General features: G+C 39.4%; 1 pseudogene; it reads left to right on the top strand.

Moving 5' to 3' along the window:
• The first annotated feature begins 2474 nt into the window (after positions 1-2474).
• LOC143387264 (ubiquitin carboxyl-terminal hydrolase 12 pseudogene) lies at positions 2475-3746 on the top strand (annotated as a pseudogene).
• Positions 3747-15522: the final 11776 nt, after the last annotated feature.

The raw sequence follows: 15522 nt of genomic DNA, 5'->3' as shown, positions 1-15522 counted from the left end.
TACAGCACTTGAAGCAGTTGCTGTAAGTGGCATAGGCACAAAGTTAAGGGACACTTTCAGGGTAGAACCTGGCATTACCTAGAGGTGTCAGAAAAGGTTCCACAGAGAACACAGTGTTACAGATGAGATCTAAACGATAAGAGGAGTTTGCAAAGAAATGACAACAGTGTATGCGACTGTACGAAGAAGGATGGCAGGTACAGAGAATGCAAAGCCATTCAGCATCACTAGAATTCAGAAGGAGAAGAATAGGAAATGACGCTGGGCCAGTGAGCCATCAGATGGGAAAGGCCTTGCACGCCTGGCAACTGGACTCTTCTGTGTGGACTTGCTTCTGTTTACCTATGGGAAAAGTGGATTCACTGAAGAATAGTGGGTTCTGAAAACAAAAGCACTGAGTGAGTGATAATAATGGTCACTGTCACCAAGCCTCTGTTCTAAACCATTTACCTAGGACAATGCATTGAAGCGCCACAACTCACAGCAAGGCCAGTGTGATTAGTCTTAGGTCCTGCAGCTAGCTGGCAGTGCTGGGTAGGATGTGATATAGACAGTTCATGTTTACCCCTCTGATAGCTATGTGCAAGATAAAGGAGGTGGTGATAAACTAGGGCAATGGTCATGGCAATGGAGAAATGGGACAGACAGTCCAAAAGTAGAACAGAAAGACCGATGAACAATTGAGTGTGTTGGGGCTCATAGAAGGTCTAAGAGGTCACTGAGGGTCCTGACTTGGGGAAATGGAGATGACGACTCCATTCCTAAACCACGGAGTGCTGCTGGGAGGGAGATGGTTTTGAAATTACTTTATCCACTCATCTATTCATTCACTCATCTCTTCAGTCAATAGTGAATGCCTCCCTACATTAGGCAATCTATTAAGTGTGGATAGACAATGTTGAATAAATCAGAAAAAGTTCTCATATATCTTACTGTCTAAAATTAAATTCAATTTTCAGAAATGCTAGGACATCCATAGGCCATCAAGTTACACATGTCTACCCATAGAGAAGAATATAAAGCTAGATAGTTGGCAGGAATCACAGATTCCCAAAGAGAAGAGAGTTTCAAAGAGAACAACTACTAGAACAAAATGCCTCTAAGAGATATTTATAGCATGGGCTGATAGTGTCCCACTGGTGTTAGAGGAGGACTTAGGGACAAACATGAATATGTCCTGGATATTGGTTCATTTGTACTGACTCTTCATCATTTCTATATTAAGAATCTTCACCAGGAATTCTGATGTTGATCAACAATAGGTCCTTGCATTTTAATGAGGTCTTGGGTCTTCATTATATAAGCTCCCAGATGCTATTGGGCCAAAGGGTCTTGTTATGTTGGGCAACTTGATGAACTGTATTTCCACAGTAATTTCTTCAAATAGGAAGTCTTCAAAACATATTTGCTAGAGTCTTCTATTTAAAACTGTAACTTCCTATTTCTCCTAACATGTGATAATAGCCAAAAAAGTATTGAAAGCAATATTTTTTCTTTGGATAGTTGACATATTGGGTTGAATTTTCATTCATAGTTAATCCCAATAATCATAAACTTGATTATGATTCTTAATTAAAGATATGGTTGATTCAGTTTGTCCACTATAAATAGCAGAATTTTGGCCTTCAGCATCAGTATGACATGCCCCTTGTCCAAGTATATTTTGACTTTCAGCAAAGAACAGAAAATATGGCCTGTCTCTGCTCTGCTGCATATGTAGCCTCAGCTGAAGACACTTAAATGGCTGGGTATGACTTGACAGCTGAAGGTCATAATCATTTGAGACTCTTTACATGTCTGGCAATTGATCTAAGATAAATCAAAGACAGGACTCAGCTGGGGCTGTCATCTAGAGCTCCTACATGTGACCATGTGACCTCCGCATATGGCTTGGGTTTCCTCACACCATGGTGGCCTCAGGATAGATGAACTTCTTACATGATGGTTCAGACACCATGAACAAGTGTTCTAACAAACAAGGTGGAAACTGCAGCGCCTAACCTCAGGGCCAGGGAGCATCACAAACTCACCTGAATCAAAAGGGGATATAGAATCAACATATTTGTGGAAGCTCAACAAAGAATGTGTTTAGTAAACTTATCAGGGTTTTATGAGAATGAAATAAGAACAAAAATGATTAACTAAGATTGACTCACTGGAGGCGGGCGCCGACGGGCGGATTGGGCAGTGCTGCCATGCAGCGCAACTGCAGGGCTTCAGGGCCTCCGCGGAGCCCGCTTCCCGGCGCGCTGGGCGGGGTGTGCAGCAAGAGGCTTCCTGGGCAGGCGTGGGCCTGGAGGCAGAGGCTGCGCCCTGCGCCAGGGAGGAGCCGGGGGCGGGCAGCCGGCAGGCGGGGGCTAGGGCCGAGGTGGAGAGTGCCTAAGCGCCGGCGGCTATGACGGCAGGGGAGGCCCAGCAGGCTCTATGCGTGGGTCCGCAGTGGCGGCTAGGGGTCCGCCTGCGGGGCCCGGCTGCCCTCCTCCCACGCCCGCCGCCGCCGCTGTGATTGGGTGGAAGATGGCGCTGGGCGGATGGAAATCCTAATGACAGTCTCCAAATTCGCTTCCATCTGTACCATGGGCGCCAATGCCTCGGCATTAGAGAAAGAGATTGGTCCAGAACAGTTTCCAGTAAATGAGCACTAATTTGGATTAGTCAATTTTGGGAATTCCTGCTACTGCAATTCAGTTCTTCAAGCACTTTATTTTTGTCGTCCATTTGGGGGGGGGGGAGTTCTAGCATACAAAAGTCAGCCTAGGAAGGAGAACCTTCTTACTTGCTTAGAAGATCTCTTCCATAGCATAGCCACTCAGAAGAAAAAGGTTGGAGTAATACCTCCGAAGAAGTTCATAACAAGATTACGGAAAGAAAATGAGCTTTTTGACAACTATATGCAGCAGGATGCCCATGAATTCTTAAATTACCTACTAAATACAATTGCTGATATTTTACAAGAAGAGAGAAAGCAGGAAAAACAAAATGGTCATTTACCTAATGGTAATATTGATAGTGAAAATAATAACAGCACACCAGACCCAACATGGGTACATGAGATTTTTCAGGGAACATTAACTAATGAAACCAGATGTCTTACTTGTGAAACTATAAGCAGCAAAGATGAAGATTTTTTAGACCTTTCTGTTGATGTGGAACAAAACACACCAATTACTCCTTGTTTAAGGGGCTTTAGCAACACAGAAACTCTGTGCAGTGAATACAAATATTACTGTGAAGAGTGTCGCAGCAAGCAGGAAACACATAAACGGATGAAAGTTTAAAAACTGCCTATGATTCTAGCTCTACATCTGAAGAGATTTAAATATATGGATCAACTTCATGGATACACAAAACTTTCTTACCGGGTAGTTGTTCCTTTAGAACTCCGTCTGTTTAACACTTCAGGTGATGCAACCAATCCTGACAGAATGTACGACCTTGTTGCTGTTGTGGTTCACTGTGGAAGTGGTCCCAGTCGAGGCCATTATATTGCAATAGTTAAGAGTCATGATTTTTGGTTGTTGTTTGATGACGACATTGTAGAAAAAATAGATGCACAAGCTATTGAAGAATTCTACGGGTTGACATCAGATATCTCAAAGAACTCTGGGTCTGGTTACATCCTTTTCTATCAGTCTCGGGACTGAGGGGGAACCGTGATGAAGAGATAACTTTCTGCCTCATTTCTTCTCTGGTTATTTTGGAAAGGATCAAGCACTGATTTTTCAAGAAAATAGAAATGCAGGAAGCTCAGGGGGCAGTAGCACACTTTGCACACAATAAAGCAAAGACTCTGGATTAACAAGCCCTTCCTATCATGGTAGTTGATTTATTTGCTCAGGTATCATGCTGTCTGTGCAGTTCCATACAACAAGGAAACAAAATCAGAGATACCAGCTCCTCTTGTAAAACAGCCTTCCAGTTGTTGATATGCATTTTCTCTTTATTAATGCACCAATAATGATTTGAATTCCTTGGTGGTGCGGTAGAAAGAATTGGAATCTGTGCTAGATTGTACTGATGACTTAAGGAGAGGATACTGAACACACTGCACACATGCCTGTGTTTGGTATGTTTAGAAGCATATTTCATGGTCTTTTCAAGCTTAAACCAGAAGTACTTTTGGGCCCAACACTTGCAGTTGCCTTCCTGATTTAAAAAAAAACAACTAACAGATACTAGAATCCAGTGTCAGGAAGACAAATACGTTTTGCTTCTCTGAAGAAGCTTATAATAATATACAGTATATGTATATGTAGGGAACAATTGGTCAAAAGTGGCTTTTTGTTTCCCCAAGGGGAAAGACTGGGTTTGTAATTATAATTTTTTCCTTATTTATTTTACTTAAAACTGGTAGAGTCTTTAAGTATCGTATGAAGTGCCCATGATTCTGTCAGTAAATTTTAGCATATTTTTATTAGTTGTGTCAGCTTAAGTAGCCCTTTAGTTTGTTTCTATTTTTAAAGTGAATTTAAAATTTTATCTGAAATCACTAAGATATCTTGGAAAAATTGCAGTTAGAAAAGGTAAATATTCTTTTTCAGGAGGAACTTATATGTCTGGCTAAATATTTATTCTTTGGTCATAGTTTATAAGTCAGTTATTTTATTCTGCTTTAATTTCAGTAAAAAACAAAACGAAATAAAACAAAAAACAAACAAATAAACAAACAAAAACAACAACAACTTATAAATTCCCTGTAGTTCTTGGGATGATAAAAGCAATTCTGGTGCAGTGGTGATATACCAGTCTTTAGAGTTCTTGAATATTTTAATGTTCCAAGTTGAACCACACTTGGGATAAATTCATGTCGTTGCAGTTACATTATTTTCAAATGTCTTATCTTTTAACTTGGAAAGAAGTGATATATTCATTGTAATCCCAGAAGCCTGGATAGTAGCTAAAATCCTTTTCAAGATGTACATTTTGAAGAAATAGACCTGTAATCCAAAAAATAAGTGCCCCCCCAAAACCTTACAAATCTGAATCTTCAGAAATAAAAATTTGTTTAAGATCATTCTATTGAGGGTTTTAAGAAGTAATAAATGTAATGTCAAATGTATGTAAACCATTGCAGTTGGCATTTTTCCATGCATCGGTAAGTTGTCTTACAGTGGCTAAATGTAACTGCAGGAAACAATTGAAAATTATATTCAAAATAATAGTAATCAGGCATTTGATTTTTTAAAATTTAATTCTTTTCAGCCATAAATTTTTAAAAAATTCTCTAAATTTTTTAAAGTTATTTTACTAAAATTGTTGACTATGGAAAAACAAACAACAAAAGAAAGAGTGGTTTTTGTGCTCCTATTTTAACAGTTATTATCTGTATCTTTTAGCTCAGGAAATGACTTCACCTATTCATCCCATAAACAGATCTTTAACAGGGTCACTTAGCTAATTGGGTTGCTTAGACAGATGTGCTGGAAGAAAACTATGATATTTAATATTTAGTATTCATACTAAATATCAATATTTTGAGAAACTCATTTTTAAGATGCAGTTTCTAATGCCTTACCCTGGCTGGAGTGGTTTTATACAAATTATATATATAGCCTGCCTGGTCTACTGACACAGAACAGAGAATCACAACCAAGAATGTGAGGAAAGTCTGAGCAGTAGAAGTGCTTATATTTTGAGGGCTTAAACCAAATTCTCTTGGGACTTGAAACTGTACTTTTGCAGTTTTTCTGTACAGAGAAAAAGGGTTAAGTGAAGCAGAGTTAGTTTTACCACCAGCTAGGACACAACATGTGTGAGAAAGATAGATGAAGTCATTTGCATAAAGGTACAGCATATTGTGTCATGTTTGCTTTTGTGTCTTTGGATTATTAAAAAAAAAAGCAGGAAAAACCAAGCTAAATTTTATAGCAGCAAGGTCTAGCATTTGTGTTGGGTTCCATGGTAGTCACATACTTTTTTCACATTTACACCGTTTTTCATAGTATGATTTGTCAGGGGAGGGAGTGTGGGGTGATGGTTCTAAATTTACTTTTTATTCTCAGTGCAGCTGGATCTAAGTAAAATGTTTTGAAGCTTATCAGAAACTCAGTATACTTCAAAAAACATTTAGGGTTAAGATTCGGGGGAGAAAGAATAAAGATATATATAGTAAGTAAGAAAAGTGACTCACCTAGAAAGCAATTTGAGTTTGTTGGTTGGCTGTGATTAAAATAAGGGGCAGATTCAAGCTGTAAATGGGGCTAATTGCTATATAACTATGTACATGTTTGTTGGGATAGCTGTCTCATACTTTGTATGTTGGAATAAAAATTTCTATAAATTATAACTAAAAGTAAATATTCTAAATTAAGTCCCACTTCCAAGTCACATGGTTTCTGTCTTAGAAATTTTACTTTTAGAAGTACTTTTAAGACAGGAACCAGAAGGCTTTAGGAAAAGGGAAGGAAATGTATTATATACGGGTCTTGTGACCTCTAACCATCAGTGTAGGGTTTTTTCTTTCCTTGATGGCAGTAGAAAGACCTCATTTTCATAACATACTACCTTTGATACTTTCTTTAAAGATGACTTTCATTAAAGATTGTCTCATGAGGTGTTTGGCTAGGAGCTGGGAGGCTAAGGCGCTTGGATCCTGGCTCTTCAGTGAACATAACTGTGTGACCTTGGGCAAGTCACTTAACCTCTTTGTGCTTCAGTCTCCCTGTCTTGTAAAATGAGAGTAATACCTACCTCACAGGGTTGTTGTGGGGATTAATTAGAGATAATGTCTGTAAAGCATTTAAGGTTCTTGAAGAAGGCGCTATATAAATACAAAATAATATCTATTATAGTTGGTTTATTTGTGAAAAAAAAAAGATTGACACACTGTGTATTATGGTACAAGGATGGGATTGAACTTCAACTGGAAAGACTTGTGCTAGAGTTAGATTTCCAAAGATCAGATGTTATGCAAAAAGCATATTATCTGGATTTGTTCATTCATTCAAAAAATATCAAAAATACCATGGTGGAAAAAAAGAGTTCTTGTTCTTATGAAGCTTAAACTCTTTTAGGCTGATGGAGAGTAAGGAAACAGATGCTAAAAAAGCAATAGAACACATGAGCATGATGGTTTAAGACACAGATGTACAACCAAAGGAAAACCAGGGAGGAACCCTGAGCATTTGATAGGAAGCTCCATGCTAGACCATGGGACCTGGTTTACCACAGTTACAGAGCATGGGAAGTGAGCTACTTAAGACCTCAAAAATCTCAGAGATGACACAGATTTAGTGCTTGACAAAATTTTTAAAAAGCACAGAATGTAATATATATATATATATATATATATATATATATATATATATATATATATATAATTTAAGTTCAAATGTCAAACAAAAGATCATATGTGAAGCTAAAGAAAGGAAATGGAGCCATGGGTCAGAAGCAATGTGTGTCAGCACAAACTGGAATAGGGTTGATGGGAAAGGTCAAGTGAAGGTGCTGTACTGCTTTTTTGATCTTCACCTATGTATGGAGAATAGGGCTGATTCAAGAAATAGAGCTGGGGCTTGCTATTACATACAGCAGTCCAGAAATTAAGACACAGATGAGCTTAAAAAAGTTATTTGCAAGGCAAATAATTGTCAAAGAATTGGTATCTAGAATATGTTAAAAAAAAAACTCCTTTAAATTAATTTCATGAAGTCAAACAACCTAGAGGAAAAATGGGCAAAGAACATGATCACGAAAATCACAAAAAAGAAAATCAATCTCACTATAATCAAGGAAATTCAAAATGAAGCAGTAAAATAAAATGTACAACAAAGACTAAAAATAATAGTAGTGCACCATTTTTAAAGGTATTACCTGCCTCCAAACACACATACAAGATAATTTCAGTGTTTACAGTGATTAAACTAGATACGTATAACCCAACTTAGCTAACTGTTGGAAACTGCGCAAGGCTAAAAACAAATAAAAAAGAATGTAAAAATGAACCATTTAGGCAGAGTTTTAAAATGAACAAACAATTACTACATAATGATTTGGATACTTTCACATATAATAAAACATGAAAATAATGTGGTGGTGCCTGCCTATAATCCTAGTGATTTGGGGTTAGAGGCCAGCCTCAGCAACTTAATGAGACCTGTCTCAAAATAAAACAAACCCACATCATTTCAGGTAATACTGTGCAGAAAGGGGAAGAAAGGGGAAGAAATTCAATTGTGGGGGAGGAGAATTTCCTTTGCAGGCTTTCCATTTTCGTGCTCTGTCTTCTTTCTGACAAAGAATTAGGTCTAACACAAAACAAAATCCTAAGGTGCTGAAATACAACCAGTGATCCTATACTACATTTATATGCTTGGAATATTTTGCAATAAATTCTTTTAAATATGATGAACTTCCCTTCAGTCCTGGTTTAGCATTGAATGGATACAAAATGACCCCGAGCCAACAACCGATCCTTTGCAAAGGTGTTGAGTCAGGTAAGGGTGGGTGCTCTTTGAGAATATCCTCCAGGGACTTACTTCTCACGGTTCTCTTGTGGTCCACATGGCTGTGTGGTAAGCCCATACTTAGAACATAGCATACTGCTTAGCAGCAGGAGTTAGATATTCAAATAATTTTGGAAATGAAATATGAAACCAATAATTTCTGCACAATGAATGAGATATTTTCAGATCTTACCCAAATTTAGAGGTATTTTTTTCTACCAGAATTAAAGAATAACAAACCCATCTCCACCCACAATATAGAAGAGAGTTAAGACTGAAAACTCAGATGAAACAAAAAAGCTGTAGAATCAGTATCCTCCAGAATCTCCTTATGTGTGTAGTTGGATAAAAATAAAAAACAAACAAATCAGAAAAAAATCCTGCATTTACTGTATGAACTTTGAAATATTTAAAACAGAGAAACCAAGTACTTTCTGTAGTAGTACAGTTTTGAGGCACATGGATGTACACATTTAAACATAAGATACAGAACATGAACTTCACTAGGGTCAGGAAAACTGTACCAAAGGAAAAACACAACGCAAAGTACATAGGATAGACACATCTCCCCTGGCCAGATCTGAACAAGTGTCTACCACAGTTCCCCATGAAAAAGGTTTAAATGCTAATGTTCTGTGTAGTTTTTATGTTTGTTTCTACATCCTTCCCCATCCCATTCCTATCTTCATATTAGTAACAGTAATTTGGAAATGTCTTCCATTAAGTTTGCTCGTGTTGTTACCACCCACGTTCAATTTCCTCTTAGTGACGCCATGATCATGCTCTGCACCCGTGCCTAGAGGAAGCACAGGCAAAGACTGGGGCAGTCTTAGCCTGGCTTCCTGACAGGCACGCTGGAGTGCACAGCTCACAACCACATCCAGATCGTCAGTTCCCTGGCCGCCAAGGACACCACGTTGCCACACGATCTTTGCCAAGTCATTTCTTTCTGTTCTGCAAAACATAAGGTTGTAATTATGATGATCTCCCTCTTCAACATGTGATGAGAAGCTATTAACAACAAAACCTGTAAAATCCACACACATGATGAGAGAAGCAGATATTAAATGTATTTTTAAAAATGTTCTAAATTGAATATTCACTTTCTCCCTGGCTCCACATGTCCTTAAAATTTATGTGTAAAGACCACAGTAGCAGGACCACTTTATGAGTCCCTTCTGCTAAGGCTACCCACTAAACATCTTTTTCTGACCCCAAATATGGCCCAATTTTCAGCTGAATGATCTTTGTGTGGAGAGGGGTTATCTTTTCATTATTCTCTCATTAAACACATGGCTGTTTTTTTTACTTCCCCCAAGAAAACTGAGGTCACCTGGTTGATTTTCAGTTGGCAATTCATTCTTGTTTAGTGCCAGACACATGGCGTGGTCTAGTAGCCGTCTCCACTTGGGTCTGGGATCGTATTCCCTCCAGTCACCAGTATATGTCCAAACACTTGTGAGTGCACCGGAGGGCAGAAGGCTCAAAGAGGTGAGATCAGTCCAGGCTGGTACACACTCTGTGGGACTCAGGGACAGAGTCATACTTCAAAGGGGTGCAATAGAATGATTGACAATGCACCAGGACAGCTCGTGGTAGGTAGAAGGACAAGGGGAGAAAAATAAGCTGCATTGGTACGCTTTTTCAAGTTTCTGTTTTTCTTCCATCTGCGTACTCTTTCGGCGGCCTTCATATTTGGATGTGGACATTGAAGGATTGCTGACCAATGCCAGAGTCACAGAAATTGCCTGCTGTGCTTTTGATCTTTCCATATGACTGAATTTCCTGAATCATCGAGTTGCTGTGTGTGCACACATGTGCACACGTGAATCTTCTGGCACATCTCCCAGAAGTGCGAGCGCTAGGACAAAGGATCCATTGGTGCTTGCAGAATGTCATAGTGATCGCTTTGGTCTCCTTGGTGCAGAGTCAGACCCTCCATCTCTCACTGCACAGCGTGGCTGCCAAGTCCACGGGCTTTTCTCCTTGTGACAGCCCTTGGTGCTGCCTCCTGAAGAGCAGAGTGATTTTTCAGAAGCCTTAAAAAATGTTGTTTAAAAATAGAACTTCAAAAATTAACTCAAAATGGATCAAGGAGCTAGATATCAAATCAGAGACACTGCATCTGATAGAAGAAAAAGTTGGCTACGATCTACATACTGTGGGGTCGGGCTCCAAATTCCTTAATAGGATGCCCATAGCCCAAGAGTTAATAACAAGAATAAACAAATGGGACTTACTTAAACTAAAAAGTTTTTTTCTCGGCAAGAGAAACAATAAAAGAGGTAAATAGAGAGCCTACTTCATGGGAACAAATTTTTACCCCTCACACTTCAGATAGAGCCCTAATATTCAGAATATACAAAGAACTCAAAAAATTAAACAATAAGATAACAAATAACCCAATCAACAAATGGGCCAAGGACCTGAACAGACACTTCTCAGAGGAGGACATACAATCAATCAACAAGTACATGAAAAAATGCTCACCATCTCTAGCAGTCAGAGAAATGCAAATCAAAACCACCCTAAGATACCATCTTACTCCAGTAAGATTGGCAGCCATCATGAAGTCAAACAACAATAAGTGTTGGCAAGGATGTGGGGAAAAGGGTACTCTTGTACACTGCTGGTGGTACTGCAAATTGGTGAAGCCAATTTGGAAAGCAGTATGGAGATTCCTGGGAAAGCTGGGAATGGATCCACCATTAGGACCCAGCTATCGCCCTTCTCGGACCATTCCCTGAGGATCTTAAAAGAGCGTACTATAGGGATACTGCCACATCAATGATTATAGCGGCACAATTCACAATAGCTAGACTGTGGAATCAACCTAGATGTCCTTCAATAGATGAATGGATAAAAAAGATATGGCATCTATACACAATGGAGTATTATGCAGCACTAGAAAATGACAAAATCATAGAATTTGCAGGGAAATGGATGGCATTAGAGCAGATTATGCTAAGCGAAGCTAGCCAATCCTTAAAAAACAAATGCCAAATGTCCTCTTTGATACAAAAAGAGCAACTAAGAACAGAACAGGAAGGAAGAGCATGAGGAAAAGACAAACATTAAACAAATACGAGAGGGGGGAGAGAAAGGGAGAGAGAAGGGAAAGCATATGGAAAAGGTAGGAGACCTTAAATGTTACACAAAATTATAAGAGGTAGTGAGGGGAAAGGGGAAACAAGGGAGAGAATTGAACAACAGCAGAGGAGGTACAGAGGGAAGATGGGAAGGGAGGGGAGGGGAGGGAGGATAGTAGGGGATAGGAATGGTAGCAGAACACAACAGTCACTAATATGCCATTATGTAAAAATGTAAGTGTGTAACCGATGTGATTCTGCAATTTGTATTTGGGTTAAAAATGGAATTCATAACCCAATCGAGTCAAATGTATGAAAGATGATATATCATGAGCTCTGTAATGTTTGATTGTTCAGTCAATAAAAAAATAAATAAAATAAAAATGGAACTTCAAGTTTTACCAACTATGGGCAGGAATTTGGCTCTTGTCCTTTAACCCTTACCATCTGTGGTGCCTTCTAGATCTAGTTACATGATGCTTCCAGCATTCAGTGGAATGGGAAAGCCAGTGACACAGAATAATTCACTGTTTCCCTCTAGGTTTTTGCACAGCTTTCTGTCTAGTATCAATTTTAGTCAATTCCATTATTTATGCTTCAAACTTAGTGATGCTCAAAGGGCAAATTTCAGGAGAGGAAGAAATCTCTTAAGTTCTCAAACTGTACTTTGCACGTAGAGTCTTATCAAAATTGTTAAAATAAATGATTCACAGAAGACCTATTGCCAGTGCTTCACTTTAAAGTGACTCAGATCATCAACTTACTCTAGAACACAGTATAACAGCATGATTATCTTTAGGCAGACATCTTTCAAATCAAGGACACGACCACAAACTGCAGCCCTTTGTGTCTGCACTACCCAAAGGAGGGAACATCAGAATCTTTTCCCTTTTTCTAATACTGTGTCTAGGGTTTGACCCAAGAAGAAGGTGAGACAGGCTTCCTTCAACTCCTACCTGGTCTCACTCCACTTCTCACCTCACGTCCTTCTGCACACATAAAATATGTGGGCTGCTCTTTCTCAGAAGGTGGCCATCTGACTGGCCACCACACACCTGAGTGGAAAATTAGTTCATGTACAACCTCCTCTTATCCTCCAGAGAAATTCCAGTTGCTCGCTTTTTATTTGAGGGGATACAGGAAAGAACACTCATGACTGAGGCTCAGCGACCCCAGCATCTGTGAGCAGAATGTATGGGAACAGAGCTCCTGGTGGTGCTGCGGCTTTGAGTCCAACAGTGGGGTCTGCTCCTTGCTACTAAGGTGTGCTGTGCTTCGTTAGGAGTCGAATCAGCTGTTTTCATTATCCTCTGTTTTATTTGGCTTCTGAGAGATGCCCAGATCACGTCTCTAATTCAGGCTCAGATGAAATTTAATCTGAATTCCAAACATTCCGGTTGTAATGGGAAGAGCACATGCTTTGGAGTCAGTGGGACCTGGTGAGCCTCCTTCAGCTGTCACTTAACAGCTGTGTTGGGAAGCAACTTAATCTCTTCAGATCCTCAGTTGCTCATCTGTGGGGTAATGACAATACTGCTCAGCTCAGGGGCTGTCGTGAGGCCAAGTGAGGCAATGGGTATTATACTCCCACACAGTGTGTGCAGCTGAGGCCTCAACAAAGCAGACTCCCTTCATCATGTGTCCTTAAATATCAGCAGTCCCAGCCGGCCCCAGGGAGCTCACTTCTATTGACAACTTATGCAATCTGAAAACTCAGCTGTTATATTTTTAAGAGACTATATTCCATGGCTATGATATCACCAGTGTCAAATTTAAACTTGTGATGATGGCACAGCTGTGCCCTCCTTGGGTGTCACATTCTTTGGAAGCAGGGCACTGTGACAGTGCTGGAGAAACTGCCATCTGTGGTATTCTTGAGGCACACAAGAGCCTGGAATTTCCTGGCAGAAATGATCATGTCTCATTCGTTTATTCTGAACAGCACCTCACTCCGTGAGTGACAAGCCATGTGGGCTGTGGTATTGCACACACTGTGATCCTATCCTGCAAAAGTGCTCCCATACTCGTTAGTATTGTGTTAATAGTATGTTTTGAAGTTCATGTTTTTGAACTCTGAGAAACTTAATGAACAAAAACTTTTGAGATGAGGGGTAAAATATGAGGCTGGGGATGTGGCTCAGTAGTAGAGCACCTACCTAGCATGCAAAAGGCCCTGAGTTCCATCCCTAGTACCACACACACACACTCAAAAAAGAGAGAGAGAGAGAGAGAGAGAGAGAGAGAGAGGGAGGGAGAAGGGAGAATGACATGGTTTGAATGATACACACAAGATAGTTGCTGACTCAATAGAATGACATTTTATTGTTGTTTTCAGAATAATAATATAAAATAGAAGCCTTGGAGACCAGATGTTAATATTTGGACCCAGAAAATTGTTCTCTCTGTACACTCTTGAGGGGATATGGTGTTCCTAGTTGTTACATGGTGTGCCTACTGCTGTCTACTTAATCCCATGTATCTTTTTTTTTGCTCTACCATATGCTATATTTCTTTTTTTATATATTTTTTTAGTTGTAGTTAGACACAATACTTTTATGTTATTTATTTATTTATTTTTGTGGTGCTGAGGATCAAACCCAGGGCTTCACACATGCTAGGCGAGCGCTCTACCGCTGACTCACAACCCCAGCCCGTCACATGCTATATTTCTAACGCATAAAACTAGGATGATATGTTGTTTTTCAAATGATTTGTAAGTTATAATATGTTAAATCATCCCCTAAAATGATACATCATGCCCTTTAATGGAATGAAACATCAACATCTTGGTAGCAAAAAGCACATTGGAAATGTGGTCTGGCAAGTATCATCTGTGTGGGAAACTACACAGACCAGAGCTTTCCAGACAGCTTTCATATTGCCAGATCCATAGGAGAGACTTGGTAAATCCCTCTCATAATTGGTTATGCTTTTGAGTTTTTATGCCTTTTAGCTTTGTTCTGATTTTTTTTTATTGGTTATTCAAAACATTACAAATATTGCAGAATTACATCGGTTACACATCCACATTTTTACATAATACCATAATAGTAACTTTTGTATTCTGCTACCTTTCCTATACTCTACTATCCCCCCTCCCCTCCCATCTTCTCTCTCTACCCCATCTACTGTAATTCATTTCTCTCCTTATTTTTCTTCCATTCCCCTCACAATCTCTTATATGTAATTTTGTGTAACAATGAGGGTCTCCTTCCATTTCCATGCAATTTCCCTTTTCTCTCCCTTTCACTCCCACCTCATGACTCTGCTAAATGTTAATCTTTTCCTCCTGTTCTTCACCCTGCTCTGTTCTTAGTTGCTCTCATTATATCAAAGAAGACATTTGGCATTTGTTTTTTAGGGATTGGCTGGCTTCACTTAGTATAATCTGCTCTAATGCCAACAATTTTCCTGCAAATTCCATGATTTTGTCATTTCTTAGTGCTGTGTAGTACTCCATTGTGTATAAATGCCACATTTTTTTATCCATTCATCTATTGAGGGGCATCAGGGTTGGTTCCACAGTCTAGCTATTGTGAATTGTGCTGCTATGAACATCTATGTGGCAGTATTCCTGTAGTACGCTCTTTTAAGGTCTTCAGGGAATAGTCCGAGAAGGGCAATAGCTAGGTCAAATGGTGGTTCCATTCCCAGCTTTCCCAGGAATCTCCATACTGCTTTCCATATTGGCCGCACCAATTTGCAGTCCCACCAGCAATGTATAAGAGTACCCTTTTCCCCACATCCTCACCAGCACTTGTTGTTGTTTGACTTCCTAATGGCTGCCAATCTTACTGGAGTGAGATGGTATCTTAGGGTCATTTTGATTTGCATTTCTCTGACTGCTAGAGATGGTGAGCATTTTTTCATGTACTTGTTGATTGATTGTATGTCCTCCTCAGAGAAGTGTCTGTTCAGGTCTTTGGCCCATTTGTTGATTGGGTTATTTGTTTTCTTATTGTTTAATTTTTTGAGTTCTTTGTATACTC

This window comes from Callospermophilus lateralis, unplaced genomic scaffold (assembly GCF_048772815.1).
Source record: "Callospermophilus lateralis isolate mCalLat2 unplaced genomic scaffold, mCalLat2.hap1 Scaffold_45, whole genome shotgun sequence".
NCBI classification, from domain to species: domain Eukaryota; kingdom Metazoa; phylum Chordata; class Mammalia; order Rodentia; family Sciuridae; genus Callospermophilus; species Callospermophilus lateralis.
The sequence above is the reverse complement of the archived record's forward strand: the minus strand, read 5'-3'. Positions and strand labels throughout refer to the sequence as shown.